Source organism: Artibeus jamaicensis, unplaced genomic scaffold (assembly GCF_021234435.1).
Source record: "Artibeus jamaicensis isolate MK-2021 breed Jamaican fruit bat unplaced genomic scaffold, CSHL_Jam_final contig_354, whole genome shotgun sequence".
NCBI lineage: Eukaryota > Metazoa > Chordata > Mammalia > Chiroptera > Phyllostomidae > Artibeus > Artibeus jamaicensis.
In genome coordinates, this window is record NW_026521803.1 from 42,830,396 (window position 1) to 42,855,023 (window position 24,628).

Here is a 24,628-nt window from a genome sequence, read left to right on the forward strand (position 1 = left end):
CTTTGCCAGCAGGGCCTTCCCGGAACAAAAGCAAGAGGCAGAAACTTGGCCGCAGCACCGGGACCACAAAGACCAGGCAGGCAGGCTGATGAAGCGCCGCAGAGACACCTGAGCCCTGCGCTTGGACGGAGCTACTGGCTACGAGTCAGTAACACGATCCATTCTCAGGAAAGCAGGTGCTTTGCAGGCAACGCGTCCTAACGAGCGCATGTCCACAGTAGGTTTGGCTGAACACCGCGCACACCAGAGAGCAGCAGAGTCAAGTGCAGAAGTGAGGGGGCCACAGGGGGCGCGGTGAACCAGGCCCGCTGCCGGAAACGGCGCCCTCTCCCAGTGAGTCTCAAAAGTGTTGTGCCGAGTGGCCCAGCGCTGGAAAGAAGTGTTAGTTAAATTAGTAGATGAGCACGGGGCTCCTCTAATTAAATTACGGGGCACAGCGCTGCCAGCAAGAAGCAGCAGTCAGCAGTCAGCAGCCAGGGCTGATTCCGCGGCCACTTACTCTGCAGAATCGCCAGTGGCGGCCCAGGGGACTCGCTCCGTGAGGGCGAGAGACTCGGCAGGGACCTGGGAAACCCCGGCAGTGAGTCACTTTCCTGCACGTGACTTTGCGTCCACCTCTTCCAGGCGATGCGGGCACTGACCGGTGTGCAGCGGCCCCTGGAGTGCGTTTCCTGCTGACCAGTCAGCAGGCCTGAGCCACCTCGGGGAGACCGTGTGAGGAGGACCCTGTGCTGCAGCCAGACCTTGGGCGATGCACTCTGTGAAAAATAAAAATGATTTTCCTGCCATATCACATGTACAGGTTTCTATTGACAGAATTTTAAAAAATCATATACTGACTATTGAGCTATCTAAGGATTGTAATAATGTTTAACGTGAATACATTTTAATAAGGGATAAAAAAGACACTTAAGAAAACCTACGTGGCAAAAAAAGTCCAACACGTAGCATGTAGATACGATTGAAATGAAAAATCTATATGGCGAAAGAAATTTAATAAGTAGTATGTAGATATAGTTTGTATCTAAATATCATGTAAATGGATGTTACTCATGCAGCTTAGCATGGGAAATTGGAAAAATATCTCATGTGATTAACTGGCATCAATTTGACACAAATGCGGCAATTTTATTTTTACAATCACAAGAATAAACATGCAATAAACCCTCAAAAATATATTGCAAATAATCTAGTCTGTTTATTTTAACAACCTAAATAATTCAAGATTATTAGATTTTTAAAGAATTATATATTTGGAGGTTGCACTATAAAAGTAATTGTCATTAAAGGCATGTTTGGAATTACAAAAAAGTGAAAAAGAAAAGTTATATTTACTGTCACTTTAGGAATTTTATATACAGATTTCTTTGCTTATTTTGGGTATGAGTCACAGTTTACAATGAATATGATTTGTTATCATTTTTTCGCCTTAAGTAAAGATCATCTTCCAATGTTATTATACTTTACTTCCAATAATAACTTCTGTTATTATACCACACTTTCTAAATTGTGTTTAACACTTGCGTAATATTCCATTAGTCATGTATTATTTATGATAAAATAAAAAATACTTAGGAGTAAACTTAACAAAATAAATGTAAAACTTGTACGCTGAGAATTTCAAAATGTCACTGAAAATATTTTAAAGACCTCAATAAATGGGAAGGCATCCTGTCTCCTAAGTTGAAAGACACGCTGCCCTTAAAGCGCCCATACTCCCAAATTGATCTGTCGATACAACGCAATCCAGGACGAAATCCCAACTGCCCTTTCTAAAGCAACAGACAAGTTTGACCCTAAAGCTCACCAAACAGAGAGGCTCGCAGACCCAACGAAGATGCTCACGTCACACGGTTTGTTACAGGTCATTATCTGTGAAACACGGGTGCGATTCCTCACTGCCATCACAGCTGCGTGTGAACGGAAGCCACCAGGGCCGGCTTTTAGTTCTGTGTAAACTGGCATTCGATTCTAGGTGCAGCCGAGGAACAGATCTCAGAAGGAGTCACACCTTTTCTCACTGGGTGGGGACGCTACCCTGAAGTATGATTATCGGCGAGTGGTCAATATTTTACCCTCCTGAATGTCTCATTTATAATCCATATGGCTTCCAGGATTTCAGATGGGTTTCTTCAGTGGTTCTTGCTAGGATATAATGACACGTGTAAGCATTAAACCCATAGCAACTGTCCCCATTTCCAACAAAGCCAGAGAAGGTCATTCTCCATTGTGTGAATTTTTACCTCTGTCCCATGGAGTACAGATTTGGCTGTAAATTCTTTCCTTGATCCCATTGTCCAACTGAAATATTTCAACTGTGATTCAAAATGAGCTCCATTCCAGGTACGTTATGATACTGGCTACGTATGTACAGGGGTGTCTCAAGAGCAAAGATCAGTTTAAGTATAAAGGAAGCACACCAACACGGTTCATCACAGACAGCTTGAATTGTTTTTGAATATCGGTAGAAACTCAAGACTATACTGAAGTTTTAATAATTAATCAGAAATATGCAATGTTAATGAAGCTCAACATACTTTATATGACTTGTTATAACACAGTATGGGCATAGAAAAGCAGATATTATGCTATTTAAATGAGACCACGAGTTGGGAAAAAACCCAACACTCATCGAGGTAACATCTTTCCCAGCTTAATTAAAGCAAGTTTGTATCATATTATTAAAGTCAAACACAGGATTGGCCACAAAGAGCCATTTACTGTATACTCTCCTTATTATAAAATGTTTTCACCCTGGCTGGTGTGGCTCAGTTGGTTGGAGGGTCATCACAAAACTGAAATGCTGCAGGTCTGATTCCCATTCAGGGCACACACCTGGATTGCGGGTTCCATCCCTGGTCCAGGCGGGTATGATCCCTAGTCTGAGTGAATACAGGAAACAGCCAATCAGTGCATGCTTTTCTCTCTCCCGTCCCCTCTCTCTAAGAACAATTGGAAAATTTCCTCAGGTGAAGATAAAAAATATATTTGTTCAAGGTAATAGTATTACCTTGACAATACTATGATAGCAAGGTAATGATATTCTTGTTTAAGAATGATAATTCTTAATGATATTCTTTAATTTTCTATGTCTATTAACTAAAGGAATAACAATTTTAAAAGTGTGGCAATGTAAGAATATGCAAACATTGCTTACGATAGCAAGAGATGTCATAAAGAATATACTTTTAATAATAATAGTTTCATTTGTGAAAATATTTTTAAAAGACACATGTCTAGATTGTAACTACTTTATACATTTTAAATAACGATCCTTATATACTTAGAAATGTGTCCTTTCAAAACATCTTTTTGAAAACACACAAAGATAAATAAGTTATTGTCCTACTTCAATGGAACTTAGAGTCCAGTAAAATCTAAGATTTAGGCCGGAACCCTCATGGGCATTTATCTTTGTATGCAATCTTCAGTTATGCAATTACTGATACAACAACTGTATGTAATAATACAGTTATTAGTCTGAGAAAGCACCACTCGCACTCATCTCTCTTTTGCCCACCCAGCCCAGAGCCATGCCTTTCTACTAATTAGGGAGTTTGAAGAAAAATCAGTACAACCCTTCTAATGAGTGGTGGGCTGAGGAATGGTGAGCACCTGGTGGGGGGCCGCACAGGGAAGAGGAGGCTCGGGCAGACGGCCACAGACTCCGAGAAGAGTTGCAGGGCCTCAGGTTTTAGAACCGAAGACTTTGGAAGTTACCTAGTCCTGTGCCTTCTCTGCTTCACAAGAAAACCTGAGACCCAGCAAGAAGTCACTCCCCAAGGTCACGGAGCTAGGACCAGACCCCAGGTCCCACCTTCCTCATCCCAGTGGGCGATTCCCCGCGGCTGCCCCGTGGACACTCCGCACCGGAGCCATTTGTCCACAACGCTTCCCACGGAAGGGAAGTGTCTTTGGTTATTTCCACTGGTGTAGTGCTTCCCTCTCCCACGCACAACGTAAAATGAAGACGCCCCGTTTCCTCCACATGGGACACTGTTCTGATTCCACACCTTCAGGTACCATGCCTGTCGTTATTTTTTAAATTAAAGTCAGTTCTAGGTCTGAAGTGAAAATCAATCACCAAGATGGAAAATGGATAAAATTGCCCGTGTCCGCTAACAACATCCTGTCCCGACTTCACAGCCAAGCCGCCCAGAGTATTTTTCAAGATTCCCAGGTAGTTTCTGTGCCCTCAGAATGAAACTCTGCCCGTCGGAAGTGGGCATGAAGATTCCAAAAGTTCTCTCACTACCTTCCCTGCCAATCATTCACAGATTTAGGGCAGAAACCCACAGTCACCTTTGCTATTTATGGCAACATTCCTGGGGGTCAGAAGTACATCCCCTTAGTCACAAAGAACAGGCTACGAAATCAAAGATTTGAATTGAAGGTCTGGCTCTGCCGTGCTGGGCCTGGGAAACTCAGTGCCTCTGGACCTTCCCATCCATCTGTGCAGTGGAAGTGATGTTGACTCTTTTCTTTTTAAGTATTATGGAAATAAAAAGTGGTAATGCACTAGAAAATCTATTGCTTTCGTGTTCACTAACAGACGTTCCAGAGAAGAAAAGCGATGTGTTTGAAATAGACCCGCCTGCAGAGGACTCGTGAAGACAGCGCTGTCCATAACCTGCCTGCGAGGTGTCCTCACTCCCAGTTTTGACACTGGGTCATCCCGGAGAAGGCGAGCAAAACGCGGCTCGTGTGAGTGAATCGAAGATCAGCCCAAGGTCGATTCCCCCTCCTTTTGTCACAGACAAGCAAAAAGTAGTCACTTCCTTCCATGTTGCAGAATTTCACAAAGATCTCACAAAGACGAGTGTATGGAGCGTTTGCATGGCTTTTGACAAATGCAGTTCATGTATGGCTTGCTTCACAATTATTATATTTTTAGGTCTGAAAAAAAAAGTCGCACAAAACAACCCATGAAAGAAAAAACGATTTTGAGATTTAAAAGGCTCGGAGTAAAAGCGTACTGAACAGGGTGGCAGTTCCCTTGTGGCCACAGCTACCATCTACTCGATGTCACCTGGCACTAAGAACCGAAACACTGTATTTCCCAGTCACCAACGTCCTGAGTTGGTTTGCAGATGAGCTTTCCAGGATTGGTCCACCTTCCTGCACTCAGAGCACCGGACAGTGAACAAGTGTTGTTCTGACCGGACAAGCTGTCTCTGAGCGCGGTGTTGAAGTCAACGGCGGGTAGGCGGCTGAGGATGGACAACTGTCTTCCTTTTTAGATGCCAGTGTTGTCACTTGTTCTAATGCAGTCGGTTTTCCACTCAGAAGTATCTATCGGTTCAGGCAGGGAAGCCTGGTATGCAAAGGGGGGGTATTTTACTCCAAAAAAACAACCCACATTTCACTTGGAAACTGTTAGCCTTTTCCCCTAAACAAGCTACATTTGTTAACACAGGAAAAATAAAACAAGCTCATAGTATGAAGCCCCCAGGTGTCCCCATTTGTCGGGGAGGAACAGGTTCTCCGGTCCCCTGGGGGTTCTTATGGCCAGGCTAATAATCGAGTGGACCTGAGACAGAGTAGCACATTTAACACACATGCATGGGAACCCCACATGCATGAGAGAGTCGGGGACCCCACATGCACCGTGGGTTCAGAGGCAGGACGGAAAGATAGGGTGTAAGACTCCCTGAGCGAGGGACGAGGTGAGAGACCTGGGGGACTTCAGAGAGTCATTGCAAAATAAGAACAAATATTTGGTAAATAAAAGGTTGCTCTGCCCTAATGAGAGGTCAAAAAGCTTGCTGCTGATCATTTTGGTGGGCAAGGCACCTAATTCAAGTCCCCCTGGGTAGGTAAGGGAGGGGCAGAAGTTTGTCTCGTGCCTGCGGCCAAAGCTGCCTCTAGCTTAAAACAATCTGCACACCAGTGAGGCACATCTTGGGGTGACTGTTCTAAACCCCCAAGGAGTGATATCTAATGAGACTTGATCACTGTGTATTTTAATGGCCCATCTCTATGTTCTCTACTCTGGGGCCCAAGTGCCTGGCTCATGAGTATCTCAAGAATATTTCAATGAATATCAGTGCTCATTGATTGTTTCTCTCTCTCTCCCCGCTGCTGTGTGTGTAACTGTTGGGAGGAATTAATTACATGGTGGGGAAGGAGGGTCTGGGGCCTCTGTGTCTGAATCAGAGGGTGAAGTGGAGCCACCCCAACGCTAGGGGTACCTCCCCATGGGCACAGCCCGCATCCTACCTGTCCTCTCTGGGTTAGAGGGGCAGCCGGGCAGTTCCTTTAACAAAACTGGAAAAGAAAGAGTACAACTCTGTTCAGGCTGTAAGCCATTCATTCCTCTGGGCCATCTCAACTCCGGTTTGTCAGGAAATAAAATGGAATCTGAGACTGAAAGCTGCTGGAAGGGCACGTTTGATACCAGAATGAAGGAATCTGGGGAAAGTCCAGTTCCCGTTTGAACCTTTCCAGCCTTTTCCAACAGTTGCTCTTTGTAAAGAATCATTCTCTATTCACTCCAGCTTCATTTAATTGCTCCAACCAGCCAAGCAATGGTGAGATTTTACAACCAGGAAAAAGTGACGGCACATCCTGCATAGTTTTCCAAGGTGTGCCTCTGTTAGCAAAACTGCACCAGGGTGTGGCGGAGGCCCCACTGGGAAATTAAAGGCTTATCCAAACAAAAGCTCAGAAGACACCCCATTCACAGGCAAATGGAAAACTCGTAAGTTATTGCACTGCTTTCTTGGATGTTCAGACTGGAGCCACAAACAAACAAACAAACAAACAAACAAATGGTCTTACTGAAAGTTTTGAAGTAATTTTGAAAGGCTTTTTTGGTTGGTTAATTGTTCAACAGGGATATGGTTCTTGACACAAGTTTGTAGGGCTTTACAATGCAAAGCAAAATCCTGGCTGTGCTTGAAGGAATTCCAGAGAATACAATAGCTTGAACTGGTGTGGAAACCGGTCCTGCAGAGGGGACCTGAGCACCTGGCATCTGCCCCCGACTTGGGCCTGCAGGAAGGCTGAGTGGAGTCTCGCTCCCGTGGGGAGAAGAAGGGTCCTGTTTGCCTTCTCTGGGTCCAGGAACGAGGGCCACACGTGACCTGACTGTGCCTGCAAAACCTGGGGCTTTATTTCTCTGCTTACTCAAAATTATTTTTCTCAAAACTTAATGGCAATGGTACATAAGACCCAGGTCTACAGCATAATATTCACTCCATTATATTTTCACAAATTATTTTTAAAACAGAAAAGTGTCGTGGGAATTTCTGACACTGTTTTGGAGACAAAACGATGGGACATTTTTTGAGTAGCAAGGCAATGTTGTGTTAGTGGGTGGAGACAGCAACAGCACACGTTCGGAAACATAATGCTTTTTTATTTAATGGAAAATTCTTTTCAGACTTCTTGCTGTTTATCTATAGAAAAAATAAATGTACCAAAATGAAAATATATGGCTCCTTTTCATAATCATAAAAATCAGACAAAAACTTAAGACTTTATATACAAGAACAAGGTATTAAGAACTCTAACAGAAAGCAATATTTTTAAAAGATTTTATTTATTTATCTTCAGAGGAGAAGGGAAGGATAGAGGGAAAGAAATGTCAATGTGTGGTTGCCTCTAGTGTGTCCCCTACTGGGAACTGGCCTGCAACCCAGGCATGTGCCCTGACTGGGAATTGAACCTTGATACTCTGGTTCACAGGCCCGCGCTCAATCCACTGAACTACACCAGCCAGGGCTTAAAGCAATATCTTTTTAACATAGTAATTATGTTAAGGTGGTCTGGTAATTTGTGCTTTTCTTTTTGTTTTTATCAACATTGCGATGTAGACACATAGAGGCAGATACACAGACAGACATGGAAAACAGCTAATTTATATCACTGGTTTTTCAAATGAATATTTTAAGTATGGGAATACATTTAAAGCAGAAATCATTTGTTTGAGTTTAAAAGCTGTATTATATCATCAGCTATATTGCATTGCTTAAATCACAGATATGTTGTTGATATAAATATCAATATTTATGCACGTCCACAGTATTCCATAAAACAAGCGCTCAGAACTTTTATGCCAAAAATGCACTAAATGAAAACACACACACACACACACACACACACACACACACACACACTCCAAGCCCCCCACTTCCTTTTGCAACATCCATCTTCCCATCATGTCACACGGGGTGGCTTCTGCCGAATTCCTCTCAGTGGGCCACAAAGCCTTTGCTACAGCTTCTACAATAGTCAATATCCCACTATTCTCCTGAGAGTGGAACACTTAGTTCTACTTAAACAGTGGTCAGTGATTCCAAGTTTAACTGGGCATCAATAGAAGCTGATAATCAATGAATGTTTTTAGTACAAATAAGTCCCAAATATTGTATGCATGCTTATGTACAAAATTACTTGTTTGCCTGAGATTTCAAACTCAGTGGGGCTTCCTAGGTTGTATTTGGCAACCCAAATTGTCTGGCTCTGTGTAAAACCCATTTAATGTACAAGCGATCCCTACTCTTTACATTAGTGCATTTACTGAGAACTGGAAAATAAAGATCCTTTTAATCTTACTAAACATAAGCTTCTACTTAACCAGAAATCACCATTTGTATCATCGGATACCACTGTACATCAGTCAATTAAAATGTAAATTGAGGCTACTTTTCCTGATGAACAGATTTCAGAAATGGATAAAACTCATGAATAACTGATTAGTGGTAAAAAATTATACGTGGGTTCTAAAGGCACACTTAGATAAGTCAATCAGTGAAATTGCAAGCAGGAAGAGGAATAAATGGCTGTATAATTATAAGATGCTCTGTGAGTGATACAACAGCAAGGCATGTCCTGAGGGGGATGCGGTATACTGGGCTATTTCTAGGAAGTATTGGGGAACACATAATCTCATTACATGCTTCCTTCCCTTCCTAACCATCCATTTCTGTCCAGCTGGAATCGAGTTAAATAAATTCCAAAGCTTCCCTTGAGGGGAAAGAAAGACCACAAAAAGGCAGAGGGTGGATTGTTTCTCCTTTTGCCTTTGGAAAGCAGGGCAGGGTTGAGGAGAGCGAAGAGTGAGTGTACATGCCAATCAATTCTGCAGTAACCAAGGGGGAGGAGAGGTGGGAGAGACAGTGAACCAGCCGCTCTATTTTCTCCTGTGCTCCTCCAACAATGGGCCCTCCAAGACAAAGGTCTGGTGCTCTCTATGGTCCAGAAGCTATAAAATATGGTCGGCTATCATGTTTGGTAAGAAAGAGTTTATTTATTTAGAGAGGGGGAAAAGAGGGAGAAAGAGAGGGAGAGACACATGAATGTGTGGTTGCCTCTCGTGCACCACCAACTGGGGACCTGGCCCAAGACCCGGGCATGTGCCCCAGACTGGGAATCGAACCTGCAAATTCTCAGTCCCCAGGCTGCTGCTCAATCCACTGAACCACACCAGCCAGGGTGGTCAGCTGTCGTTTATAACAGATGCCAGCATTCCAGAAGGTATGGGTTTTAGAGAGCAAGAAATAAGTCATTTGTCATTTAAAAATGATAGGTAAATGTTGACTCTCAACAATGTGCAAAAGAAGCATCCCCCAGATGTGTCCATGGTCAGGTCAGCTGGCGAAATGCACTGACTGGCCTGCTGGGTTTCGGTGTGTCTCCTACCTGCCCCTTCACTCCAACAGCCCGGCCTCGGCACAGCCCCATCTGCCACTGCTCTGCCTGCTGCCCCTCACCTTCCCTCCAGTCCGCCACCAGCAACACTGAGAACCAGAGCTGGTTCTCATTCCCCTCTTTTCCCTATTTTTCTCCGAAAGACTTCACTTTGCTCCGGCCTGTGACTCTGTGAGACAGAGGTCAAGTGAATCACATGGAAGCTTGGTTCTGAGTAAAAATCAGCATGTAACAACTTATCTGGTAATTTTGATAGATTGGTCATCCATTTCCAAGCTTGGGAAACTGCCTATTTAAATCGTCCTAGGTTTCTATCAGTGAAATCGACTTTCTTCCCACTGATGGATAAAACATAAAAGATGAACGATCTGAAGAGAAGCCAAAGTATAGAACATGCAAAGCCCTCCAGGTGGTTTGGAGCTGTAACATCAACATGGGCGACTGTAGGAACAGTATGACTACAGTTCACCCCTCTGCAAGCTGAAGCCAGGGTACAATCAGATGTATATGGCATAAGCCACATAACTGATACTTCCCCAAATGACATTGTCTGCTTTTGCTAGTTCAAAAAGAATCCACCTTATTAAAAAGTTGAAATTGTTTTTCCTTAAGAGAAAGTCACACCACAGTTCGTTCTGACACAGCCTCACTGGAGAGGGCGGTGACCAGGAGCAGAGCCCTCAGGGACCAGACTGATGAATTGGTGCCCAGGGAAGACCAGCAGGCCGAGACTTCCCAATTCTGCTCTAAAACTAATGTTTTCTACAAACATACTCCCAAATTGGGTGTTTGTTTTACTTTGGCAAATTGATTCTGAAAGTATTTGCTCCTTTTTCACGCCAATGCTATAATTTCTCAGAACAACCTTCTCATCTTTTATTGTTTTATCATCCTCAGCTTCACATGAATAAATCATTTCTTTACTCATTGCCTTCCAATACCATTCTCTGAAGCCCATTATTCAATGAAGGGGAGTTATCATTTTTAATGCCAGGCACTTTAGTGTATTGACTTAACAGTAATTAGTCTAGTTGTTTTTCCAGTAAACAAAATTGGACACATATATAACATTTACATGGAAATTTCAAGTAGGAGTTGACCACAAAGACTACACATAGCCTGAAATTCCATTAGCAACACTGGCCCCTACCCGACCCTCCCATTCACCACTTTTCATGTTGTTTTCTTAACTTTTCCAACTATTTATTGAAACTTGAAAACATAAATTTGAAAGAATGACATGGTGAATGACCACACTGCTCACATTACATTTTATCTCAATGTCAACATGCATTACCTAAAAATATATTCTCCTGTACTATCACCAAACAATTATCATATAAGAAAATTCATAATAATTCCCTAATACCCAGGCTATTTTCAAATTCCCCCAATTTTCTGCAAATGGTTTTATAGCTGGTTTTATTTTAGTTTTTGTTTTCAGATCAAGTATAGTATTTGTCGTCATTGCAATTCTGTGCCAGTCCTGAATGGGAGAATATAAATACAGGACCTGGTACAAATAACACCCCTTCTTTATTACAAAATATTTCATCACACAACCATATGCATGCAATCCCGTAATGACAATCTCACACTCAAGCACACCATATGACATTTTAGGTGAAATGTCCAAATTAAAACTACAAATTACTACACCATATTACTACCATGCTAACCACACCCAAGCAGGTGTTACTTCTGCTGGGCCCTGTATATTCCATTTCCGTGTGGTGTAAAGCTTCACGAGATGCATTTACATATTTACAGCCATTTTACAGGTGATGTGTGTACTTCATCTTACATCCCATCAAGCTGTATATAATGTCCGATGATCATAAGATATTTCCTGGAAGGCAGGATCATTTCCTGGAAGGCAGGGACAGATCACTCTGCTGCTGGCACTTTTACACTTTGTCATTAAGAAGTAGAGTGGGTTATTTACGACTCAGCAAAGGCACTCCTAGGAACCATCAACTATGCCAAATTATAAAATAAGAGCCACAGAATGTATGAGAGAAACGGTGTAGAAATTCATCAAAAAAATTCATCAGTGGCACATATAAAAATCTCATTGAAAAAGGAACCCCGATGAAAATGCTGCTACAGTTTTCTGCATGTTAAATGGTTTAGAAATAGATAAATACTGTATACCTGTGGCATTTTCTCCTGAAGAGACCTGGAGTCTGTCTGTCAGGAGGATGACTGGGCCAGATGAAAGCGTGTGTAAACACGTGTGAAGTGAGTGTTAAGCCCACGTGGTGCTCCAGTGTATTGATCGAATTGGAACTGAACTGCGGTTTTAAAACAAGTCCTCTGTGGGTTGCTCCTTTGGAACCACACGAATTGCCTGTTCCTCACCCACCTTTGTCCTCCTCCTGCTGTTAGTTTCCATTGATTATCCCTGCCCGAGTCATCGATTTCAATGGTACTTGCAAAGTGGTGACTTCCAACTTCTGACCATCCTTCCGTATTCACAAGCAGACACCGGTTTTCACAAAATGCTTTTCTTCTTCCTTCCAGAGAGCGGCCTGTGCCGCCCATTTGGAACACACCCAAGACTAACCCTTCTGGTCCTGGCTGTCCTTCCAATGTGGCAAAGCCACAACATTCGATGCCTTCATCATTCCTGTCTCCCAACTGACATTCCCATTTGTTTAGCTGTTTCTCAGATCACACGCATCAAAACTCCTTTAACATTCTGGTCCCTGTCTTTTGAATAAGCTCTGACCTGCACCTAAAAAATAGACTTTCCAATGAGGGTCTGATTGAGTGGATTGAGACAGTTGCCTTATTCACTCTAGACAAATTAGTTCTAGTAACGCAGCCCGAAGTCAGCATTCTGCTAAGGTCACATTTGACTGTTGATATGTATTATTGCTAAGCTGAATTTCCTTCACTCATACTGTTCAATTTTTTGAGGCCAGCTTTCAAGGATTTATTGTATCAAATTCCATGTTAGTAGATTCGACCCAATTGTCCAGCTCTTACTGTTCAATTATTTTATACTAGCTAGAAATCTCAGGGGCTCTATATTTTTATCCAAGTCACTAATAAATTTGATCAACAAAGGGCCAAGGACAAAGCCTGCCCTTCATTATGATGAGTTGACATTTTTTTTTATCATGATCACTCATCCTGAGTTCCATCCATCAAGCTGCTCTTGCCTCTGGCTAGCAGTTCTGCACTGAATCCTCAAAGAGACCATGTGAGAGACCTTACCCAGTGCTCTGCTCAAGTCCAAACATCCTGGGTCTACAGCATGTCCCTTAATTACCCTTTTGGTCACACTGTCTAATAAAGAACTAAGGTTAGTGTGCCATCGCTTGTTTTCAGTGAAACCATGCCCCGGTCTCATGATCCGGCTTCCTCCCCAAGGAGCTGGCAAACTGCTGCATGTCAAGCAACTCATTCACCACCATAACAAGAGAGCTTTTTACAAAGTAAGCTTGAAATCCAGTCAGGGAGAATGATCTTAAAATTCAGATAAAATAGTACATTGTAATACTTGCTTGCTTAAAATTTTCTAAGTTCGCACTGTGCTCTGATGATGGATGAATGTTGTAGAAGAATGAAAATGTAATAAATGGCAATAAGAATAATTAATTTCAAAAGGAAGCCTTTCGTTTTTTGATGCACTGTATTACATTTTATTGTTACATATTTTTAACACAGTCTCATGATCTTCAAGGGTTTGTAATTTCCTGAAGGAAAACAATGTTGAAGTCAGTCCCATTCTCTAAACATGCTTTTAAAATTTTCACGTTGTTAGTCTACAATGCTGCTGTGCAACCACATTGAATAACGCTTCTGCGCCAGCAGCTTCATGGGATGCTCGGTGGGTCTATAAATCTGTCTACACAGAATGAGGAGGACTCCATGAACAGGCTCCAACCAAAGGGATCATGGTAATTTCATGGCAGGCAATCCAAGAAATAGATTGGTCTGTGTTAAAATTTTAGCATTGCAAGTTATAGTCTGGTGTGAAAATCCATGCTGTAGAGTCAACATCACATCATAAAATAAAAATCTGAGTGAGGAGAAGTCCAGTGACTATTTTCGCATGCCTTCGAACACCAAAGATGTGTTTCTGGCAATAAAGTTTTCTAGATGTTTCAGCAGCACGGTCTTTGTCTTTGAGTTCATGTGGGAACTCAGTCGGTGATGAAATGTGCAGAATTGCTTTTGTGAGTTATGCTGCGGAAAACCACCATGGTAAGGTAGGTAGTTGAAATTGTAAAGACATAAATAACACTCGGACTTAGGCACTTAAATGTTTATTTTGTTTATTCTAAGAGAGTTAAAAAGCAAACATCCATGATTAAGGTTTAGGGAATATAAGTAACTTGATATGGAAGGATAGTTGACTTGGGGTAGTGAAGACACAGTACAATATACACATGATGTCTTGCAGAATTCTACGCCTGAATCCTACATAATTTTATTAACCAATGTCACCCCAGTGAATTCATATCATTTATCAATCAATAAATAACTTGATATGAATGCAAATGCTAAGCAACTAATCCAAGTGAAATTGTATGCTTAACATTGTCATAGTATGTGAATAGATCATTTTATTATCACAAAATAGAAAATATTGAAGTCAAATAGTACCAATTCCAAAGCAATTTTTTTAATCCTATTTAAAAGAGGATACTTTCTTTTTTCTTTTTTAAGTATATTTTACTGATCATGCTATTCCAGTTGTCCCTTTATCCCCCTCCATCTTGCATCCCTCCCCCTTCAGCATTCCCCCTGCCCCCCACCCACTTCATGTCTATGGCTTGTACATACGAGTTCTTTGGCTCCTCCATTTCCTACATTATTCTCAACCTCTCCTTGTCTATTTTGTACCTACCATTTATGCTTCTTATTCCCTGTACATTTCCCTTCATTCTCCCTCCTCCCTTTCCCCACTGATAACCCTCCATGTGATATCGATTTCCGTGATTTTGTTCCTGTTCTAGTTATTTGCTTACTTTGTTTTTGTTTTTTAGGTTCAGTTTTTGATAGTTATGAGTCTGTTGCCATTATATTGTCCATAGTTTTGATCTTCTTCTTTTTCTTAGATACATCCCTTTAACATTTTATATAATAAGGGCTTGGTGATGATGAACTCCTTTAACTTGACCTTATCTGGGAGGCACTTTATCTGCCCTTCCATTCTAAATGAAAGCTTTGCTACATAGAGTAATCTTAGATGTAGGTCCTTTCCTTTCATAATTTTGATCCTTTCCAGCCCCTTTTTATCTATAAGATTTCTTTTGAGAAATCAGCTGATAGTCTTGTGAAAACTTTTTTTGTAGGTAACTGTCTCCTTTTCTCTTGCTGCTTTTAAGATTCTCTCCTTATCTTTAATCTTGGGTAACGTAATTCTGATGTGTCTTGCTGTGAGCTTCCTTGGGTCCAACTTCTTTGGGACTCTCTGAGCTTCCTGGACTTGCATGTCTAGTTCCTTTGCCAGATTGAGGAAGTTTTCCTTCATTATTTTTTCAAGTAAGTTTTCAACTTCTTCCTCTTCCTCTTCTCCTTCTGGCATCCCTATGATTCACATTTTGAAATCTTTCAATGTGTCCCAGATGTTCCTAAGCTTCTCCTCAGTTTTCTGAATTCTTGTTTCTTCATTCTGTTCCAGTTGAATGTTTATTTCTTCCTTCTGATCCAAATTGCTGATTTGAGTCAGGGTTTCTTTCCTTTCACTGTTGGTTCCCTGTGTATATATATTTTCACTTTGTATAGCTTTCACTTCATCATCTATTTTGCATCCATGATCAATCATTTCTGTGAGCATCCTAATCACCAGTGTTTTGAACTCTGCATTTGATAGGTTGGGTACCTCCTCTTCACTTAGTTCTTTTCCTGGAGTTTTGATCTGTTCTTTTATTTGAGCTATATTTCTTTCTCTTGGCATACCCATCTGGATGAAGGTTTCTTTTTGTAGTCCTTGGTTGTCAGACTTCCATACAGTTTGATTTTCTGTCAGTTCTGGTTGGTTTTTTTTTTTTTGGTTTTAAAATTGGTTGTTGTTCTTCTTTTGGTTGTGTGAAGAAGCAGTGTATCTACCTACACCTCCATCTGGGCCGGAAGTCTAAAGAGGGTAATTTCATTACTTTGCTTTCCTGGAAAGGAAATTAGCACTTTTTGCTTACTGATGGGAATTCCAGAAGAAATTCTGGATCTAAATATTACTTGGTGATTTTTACCTGCTGTTGAAATATCAATCTTTTTTCCCTGAAATGTCCAATAAATGTCACATTAAGCAAGGAATAAAATGTATAAGGCAAATGCTCTCTTCCTTTCTGTCCACATTGAAAACAGAGCAGGTATTGTCTGCCTCTTTTTCAGTGATTTTTTTCAGTCTAGGTAACTACTATGGTCCTTGTATTATTTTTATCATGACAGCCTCTAGTTTAGAAAATTGTGGAGTATATATCATACAAATGAAATCAATTTGTTGGTAGTAAATTATACACAATATGTTTTTATTGTGCAAAGTTGAGTGTTGACTTCATATGACCTTCCTCTGAATTTATTTCTCTTCCCTTCCTTCAGCCCATTTAAACAAACTATGTTAATGATCTGGCTCAGGAAATGACTAACCATGCTTTTCATCTATTTGTAGTGAGTTCTCCAAGACTATAAAATCAGTGAAATATAACATTGTCCAGGTTCTGTGCCAATTATTTTAAAAATAGGCATTTTTAAAGTCAAATGAACACCATAATGATACATGTATTTGATTTAGAAGATAGTTTTTAAAATTAGAAGAAAGCCTTGCCTTGGTTTCTATAATGGTCTAATATTACTCGAGTCTATTATTCTCTCCTGACTGAGGAGACCCACTGTGGACGGCATTTAATTAAATAAGATAATGCATGTTCCTGTTACTATGAATGTTTTTATTTAGCTCATAAAAGGGAGACCACATAGTAAATAAAGTCACATTTTACTGGTTACATCAAATGATATTTCCCAGGCTAGTGAATATAAAATGATTTTGAAGTATAATTGTTTTTTATATTTATTGTGTTATACTCAATGTTGTGTTAGTTTCACAAACTGCCAAATTAAGGTGTTAATTTTCCCCATTGTATTCTTTTTGAAATAAAAGGTCTTGTGATTTTTAGGTATGTTGGTCATGTTAAGATCCCATTTCAGGGGAAAAATGGGAGGGATGTAGAGGAACTAGTATAAAGGACACCTGGACAACAGCTAAGGGGGGCGGAAATGGGAGGGAGGTGGGGTGCATGGGGGGTGGGCTGAGATGGGAGTAAAAGATAGAAAACTGTACTTGAATAATAATTAAACTAGGAAAATGTAAAAAAAAGATCCCTATCTTTGTGAGAATAAACTTTTGCCTTTTCTAATATAAAAATATTCTATTACAACCCACAATATTTCATAATTCCTAAGAGCAAAAACATTCATAGAAAAGAAAGTGTTGGCAGAATTTGTTCTGGAAGTTATCACCTCATGTTACATCACATTTTTCTACCGGATATGGATATCAGATGATCAGTATACTCTATGCCTTAGAGTTTTAACTTTGAAGAAATAATTCCAAAATAAAAAAATAGGAATGTACATCCTTCTAGATTACCAAAAAGAAAAAAAAAGACTAACTAGGATCCTTTGTTTCACACAGAGGATGCAGATGACAAAGTAACGAGTTCAAACATGTGAAAAGCCTTGGCCGCGTGGCTCAGCCAGTTGGAGCATCAGCTGGTGCCACCAAAAGGTTGCAGGGTTGGTCCCTGGTCGGGCGTGTACGAGAGGCAACTGACTAATGTTTCTCTCTCACGTGGCCACCTCTCTCTCTCTCTCTCTCTCTCTCTCTCTCTCGTTAATAAGCATGTTCTCAGGGGAGGGATTATAAAAATATGTGAAACATTCAATAAGAAGAATAAGAAAAACGTGTCTGTTTGCAACAAATGTGGCATCAGAAACAGGCTCATATGGAGGAATTTTTATTGGACCAATGAAAGAAGGTCTTCACCTTCCATTGATAAAACGCTGGGATGAAAGCAGGTTGCTTACTAAGAGTGGTTTAATAACAGAATAAATAAAATGTTCAACCAATTTAGACATCTGCAAAATAAAGAGGAAAAGGGAGAGAATGAATGGGATTAATATAGATAAATGAAATGCACAGGTCATTTAAAATTTGTAAATTAATGACCTTTATATTTTTACAAAACCTAATAACTACCATACAATATTTTAAGAAATGGGAAAGAATAGCTAATTTGACGTTTGGTTTAATTTCCAATCTTAGCCTCTGTGAGGATGCTGATGACCTCAGAGCAGGCATCCAAATGGACATTAATTAGTTAATTATGTTCTCAAAGAGAGTACAGTCAGAGTGTTATCACTGAGATATTTTAGAACACAACGAGGCTCTGAAGTTATAGTTGAAATAGAATTAATAAGGAAGAAAGATAAAGTGTTTTAACATGTACGAGTGGGAAGATAAGAGAATGATGGAATACCTATGTGAGGCTTTTGCCACTATGCCTATTTTTATTATCCAGATATTGATATAAAGGCTGAGCTTACACACCCCTGGGATCTGGTCCGACAGTCTCTGGATAGCTGTAGTCTTCCTGTCTGGTCTTTGATCTGCAGTCTTCAGGGAGGAAGAAAAGACAGTGAAAGGCGGAGCAGAGTGTGGGCAGGGGTCCCCAAAGGCAGCCTGGAGCCTGGTGAGCCTCTCACCACTTCCAGCACTGACGTGGCGTCCGGCAGGGGAAGCTGGCGCTTTCCATCTGGACACCCAACGTGCCTGGCCCAGGCATCAGAGGAGAGATAAGAGAGCGGGGGTGTGATGAAACAGCTGCCCCCCAGGACGGCCCACATCAAAGAGACGAGCCAGCAGGAGCATGGCCGCAATACCTGTGCCTCTCCACTGACCTCCCGAGCGTACAGGGAGTAGGATGCTGCTTCACTCCCCACCCCCAGGGGTCTCCGCGGCTTGCCCTAACTAGACATGCCTGGGGATGACACTCCTGAGACCCGTTGTCCAGCCTCGCCAACTTAGCAGGTTGTCGGGCCGCCGGAGTGTGCTTCGGGACGATCCAGGAGATTAAAATGGCAGCTTGGTTCTAAAACATAGGCCCCAGTGAAACTTCCCCCAAACTACAGCCCTGAAGGACGTATGCCTGTGGGGAAGATGTTGCCTGTGTGACAGAGTGCTGGTGGAGACAGGAGGCAGACCCAAAGGGTTAAACCACAGGCAGCTGGAGAAGGGGACAGTGTTCGGAGCGGTGAGCAGAGTTAAGGACTAACCAGGGGCAAGGACACCCAGGAACTAGCAACAGTGGGAAGCCAATCCCCACCCCCCAGAGCAGCCTGCTTTGGCCAGAGGAGGGGACAGCTCCCGTGACAAAGGGAGCGGTGGCTGAGAGATGTCTCGGCAGGGCCCCAAGCCAAGAAAGGCAGCCTCGGTCAGCCTGCTATTAGATAAAAGGATCCACTCTATGCCAGTGACAATGTAACCTTGACCCAGGTGTTCACTGACAGACGTTCAGTTACTTTCCACCTATTGCAGAGCTGTCTTTGCCACGTGTTTTCATAAGCTGGGGCGCAGCCTCTTCTACTTCTGGGCCTCGCTGGAAGTCATACTTTTTCATGATGATGATAACCCAGGGGTAATTAAGGGAGAGAGGAAAGAGGTGCACAGGCGGCCTGCGTAGCCTCTATTGTGTTGGGATCATTATTAATATACGGCTAAACACTGAACTCTACTTTTAGGTTACTGCCAACTGCTCTTGATCAAAAGTTTAGGAATGAGCAGAAATGGAAAACTGGCCTGCTCTCCGTCTCTGTCACGAAATTGTCACGGCATTTCTTCCCCACCAGACACGGCTCCCATGGACACAGAGGGGGGTTGATCTGGTGTCCATGGTAGAGAAAGCGGAGCTAGAGCAAGAGGTCACTCAGGGTTCTTTTATGAGGATGTGGGGCTAAGAAAAGTAAGCAGTTTGTGTACTCTGACCCCTTACCAGTGGGGGTCAAATGTCATGTTTCTTAAAATGTTACTACTTCATCCAGTTATTGAAATGGAAATTCTAAACGAAGACAAATTAAATTTTAATAATCCAGGTTCATATTAATGGCGAAGGGAGGTAAATCAGGGTAAGAGAAATATGTTCCCCCCACATAAAAAGTTTTTTAAATAAAAAGAACACACATATTATTATATGTTATAATCTTTATTATAACACATTCAGTTATTCTCAGCTTCTGAAGAAGTTCGAATACATGCGAAGCCTTGATGTTTACAGCATAGTCATCAGTACTTTCTACTCCTTGTGGCTGTGAACCCCACACTGCTCTAAAAATGAAGTCTACTTAAAACTCTTTAAAAAATGAAATAAAATTCTATGTACTCATGCACACACTGGCCACTTGGAGTGCACCCCTCACTTTCTTTAAGGGGTATGGTGTGTGATGCTTAAGTAGGGTCACTAAACAACCAATGGGAGGTCACAGCCCGATTCTGCCGCTCTTTGCTGCAGAGCCCCAGGCAAGTTCTGTAACCTCTCGGGGAGTTATTCTCCTCGTTTGTAGAATATTAGTTATCGACCACAGCATAACCAACCACTCCAAAACATGGTGCGAGGCTAAAACTAAACACATGGACCTCACAGCATTGTTGGGACAAATACTCAGAAACAGCTCAGTTGAGTGGTTCTGGTCTGTGGTCTCATGAAGCCACAGTCACGTGTGGGGTGGACTGCTCTTATTCAAGGGCTTTTCTGGGCACAGGTTTCCAGGTGGCTCACTCCCGTCATGCTCGTTGTGGGCAGGAGGTCTCAGTCGCTACCCACTTGGGCTTTTCCTGGGCTGCTTGAATCTGCTTTCAAGACGGTGATGGTTTAGCACGAATCCCCCAACCCTCATGTCTCCTCTTAGTGATTTCCCCTCCCCGGACCACCCTTCACTCTGCTTGTTGGCTACAAATCCCCAGCTGTCTTCGCATACGTATTCAGAGGTAAACCTGCTCTCTTTCCCGTGGCAATAGTCTTGAAACCTATCACAGTAAAGTCTTCTTTGCAGCTGTAACAAGTGTCAGAATAATTTTCCCTCTAGTTCCCTCCAGGGAAGAGTGCTTGTCAGTAGCCCAGTCCAGCTCAGGTCCCAGGTCCACAGAGGCGGGTCAAGGGCAGGTGGCTCCCCGCCCTTGGTCTGACTCACTCCCAGGGACAGGCCCATCTCTTTGTCCTGCTGCTGGGTGACAGCTGCCCTGGGTAGTCCCCAATCTGCAGCACATTCATCATCTTTGGGCTTAACATGGAAAAGCAACAACCCTTCTCCCCACATTGGAGGACAGGATGCGCAGCCTCTTCTCTTGAAGCTGCACAGGTTGGCAGATCCCGGTGAAACGGGTTTTGGAGTCACTCCTTTGGCAAACCCGGTCTAGTTTAGCACCACGTGTAGGGCACTCAGCACCTATTGTTTCCGACCCCTGGACCTCCACCAACACTCCAGCCCCAGGCCACCGTGACGTGGACCTGGAAAACACCCGATGGCACTTCGGTCACGCAGAATGCCTTTGATCTCAAGTCCTCTGGCCAGCCCTAGCTACTGTGACTCAGGATTGGAAACCTACACACGCCCATGCCAGAGGTACACTCGTCACCGCTCTGTCACAAGAGGTTGGAATGACCAATGTTTTTTTTCCAGCCCTAGCACAAATCTCACACTTCCCAAATATGTCTGCTGCCCATTGAAAAGAGTGAAATTAGTCTTGTGTAAAGTGTACTCAATCTAAATGCTTTCCTATTCATTGATTGGTGGCCTTGTGTATCACAACTTATGTTCTCTCTACGTATTCACCGTGGGTTGCTCACTCTGCGATAAAACACTACACTCTGACGGTTCCAATGTCTGCCCCTGGACAGTGGGTTTCCTCTCATGAGCCAAATCTGACTCTCAGCCCAGGTAAGTATTTTCTAATCTGTGACCAGTTTCACTCTCGGAATTGAATCCGAATACACTGAAGCAATTCTTGCCCATCCGGCGGCTTCTCACGTCAGCAGGGGGTTGGTACGTGCCGGTCCAGGTATACCACATTGGCGGGCTGAGGGGTTTGAGCCGAAGGTGACCGAGAACCATGGCAGACACAGGAAGTGTTCTCCTCTCTCCTCCTGAAAAGCAGGGCACAAAAGTGACATCAGTATCTATTTGTAAAGGGGTCCCCTCTCCAGGGATCACACATGACTCTGCCCACCAAACCTCACTAAACAGCCCTCAGTGACATGCATTCCTTAGTCACTTTTCCACCAGTTTCCATCCCTGGAGCCCAAACACCTTTCCCTCTGTCTGGTCACCTGTCTGTAATTTATCTCCCTCTCTTAAAATTGGACATAAGCCCTCAAGGCTAACTGCTTCTTTGGCTCTCTCCTCTTTTCGGTGAAGCCCCTGTGCACATAAAAATAGTAACATCAATGAAAAAATGTATATGCCTTTTTGTCTGTTGTTTGGTCTTTGGTCAGTTTGATTTATTTACATGTCCCAGTGGCAGAACTTAAGAGATGAGAAGGGTTTCTGCCTCCATACTTCGGGTGACTGTGCTCTGAAAAAAAATAATAGTTAAAAATTAAAAGATTGGCAATGAGTTAGGTTTTTATTGATGGGATTCGGAACATGTTACCCCCAAATATGGCACCCTGACATAGGGAATATTTCAGGATGAAGAAATTGGAATAGTGGCAGGTGTAGGGTCTGACCTCCCTCTGGGGCAGGTCAGACACGCCCTTACTTTACCTGGAGAAAAGAGGCTCCTTGTCTGCAAGGACAGACGGACACAGGGAGGAGTCTGAACAATACCTTGCTAAGTTTCCTCAGTTCCCTGCGCTCAAGTCAAACTCTTTGTCCTTCTATGTCTTCCCACAACTTTCCACCCTTCATCAAACCTCGGATGAAGGCACTCAAACATTTCCTCAGGTTCTATTTCTTTTAGGAAGACCCCTGTGTCATATATAACTATATTAAATAAATTGGTGTGCAGCTGGGGAGGTTTAAAGTAGATCATGATAGTCTGCTCGGATTCAAGGACAGGGAACACAAAGAGGGAGGCTCAAAGAACTTCTAGATAAGCTTACAGGCACCACAACTTCGTCTTGTTCTTAAATTGTTGTGCTCACCGGGTTAAACTCTAACTCCAACCAAGTCCACCAGCCTCACTTCCGTGACCTCTGTGCCCTTGTCCAGGCTGCTGTGACCTCTCCCCTGGGCTCCTGCCTCTTCTTACTTCCAACTTTGTCCTGCTAACGTCCATTCTCCATGCAGGCAGTGAGAGAGACCTTTTAACAGTGGAAACTAGTGTGTGTCGCCCTCCGATTAAAATACTTATTACTTCCCGTTACTCCCTGACTAAAACGGAAACGCCTGACCTCTGAGGCTTCATCCAATCTGACTTCAGCTCCTGTCTCCCCACGACTGGCCTCCATGTTCCTGCTGGGCCTGCCTTCTTCCTTCCTCACTCAGACCTGCCGAGTTCCGTCACAGCTGAGAGTCTCCTACACTGGTCTTTGCCGTGATGGCTCATCCTTCAGGTCACTGCCTCCAAGGGGCCATCCTGGATCAAGCTATGTATCGAGTTGGTTGAAAAATCCATTTAGATTTTTCTGTAAAATAAAAGACACATTTTTCATTTTCACCAATAACTTGATTGATTTGAATATTCTGAGTATGTCGGCTGTCTCCCAGGTGGTATAAGGCTGAGTATTCTCAGTTAAACTCTTGATCTGATGCTATCAACTTCCACTTGTCTACCCAACACTGGAGCATCATCCAGTGCGAATTCTCAAACACCAAACTTTGCAAACCACCTTTGACACTTCTATCCAGCACAGAACCTTCTCCATACACTGCACATTTTTTTTTTGCATTTCAGTTGTGTTTTTACCTTTCTTAAAATAAGAAAGCATAATATCCTGAAAATGTTGTATGTATTCTCCCATCATCAACATTAAAATGACTACACAAAATTCACCAATTTTGATAAGTCTTTGGAAATGCATGCCGATATGACAGCTGCCAGAGTACAATCTAACAAAACTGTTTTTGAATGACATTAAAGACAACTAAGCACCACTAGAACCATCTTATGGAAAAAAACAGTTTTTGGTCAATCTAGTAGGTACCACCAACCCCTCCCCTAGTTACTACTTGCCCCATCCCCCCTGTTTATTTCCTTCATAGCGTTTCTGCAATCTGTTGTGTTCAATTGCTTAATAATTTGGTGTTGACTCTTCCTTCCCCTCTCCTCCCCCATTCCCACTAAATGAATCTCTCTGAGGTCAGGCAGTGGTCCACCCTGTTCATTCGCTGGTCCCTGCACCTGGACCAATGCTTGGAACATAGGAGATGCTCAATAGACACTTGTTGAATATTGAATGGACGGCAGCTGCAGCCTTACTCCGAGCAACTCAGAGGTCTACATGACGATATTGTCAGTTATCTATGTCTGTTTCCTAAGTCTGGGATCACAAGGAACCACCAACCGGGTGGCTTCAAACAACAGTGTATTCTCTCCCCGTTCTGGAGGCCAGAAGTCTGAAGTCACAGTTTGAACAGGGCCATGCTCCCTCTGAAGGCTCCAGGGCCTCGTGCTTCCTGCCTCTCCGGCTTCTTGTGATTGCCAGCAATCTCGAGCTTGCCTTCACTTGCAGCGGCAACGCTCCAATCTCTGCCTGCATCTTCGTGCGGCGAAATCCCTGTGGGTCTGTGATAAATGCTCCTCTCCTAAGGAACCAGTCAGTGAACATGTCCACTCCAATCCGGATGACCTCAGAGTCAGCTGATTACATCTGCCATGACTCTATTCCGACTAAAGTCACAATCACAGGTATGAGGGGCCAGGACGTCAACATACCTTTTGGGTGATACATTCAAACCACATCAGTACCCAACGCTACTGATACTAGGGGCTTGGGATGGAAAACTCGTTTCAACTGACTTTTCT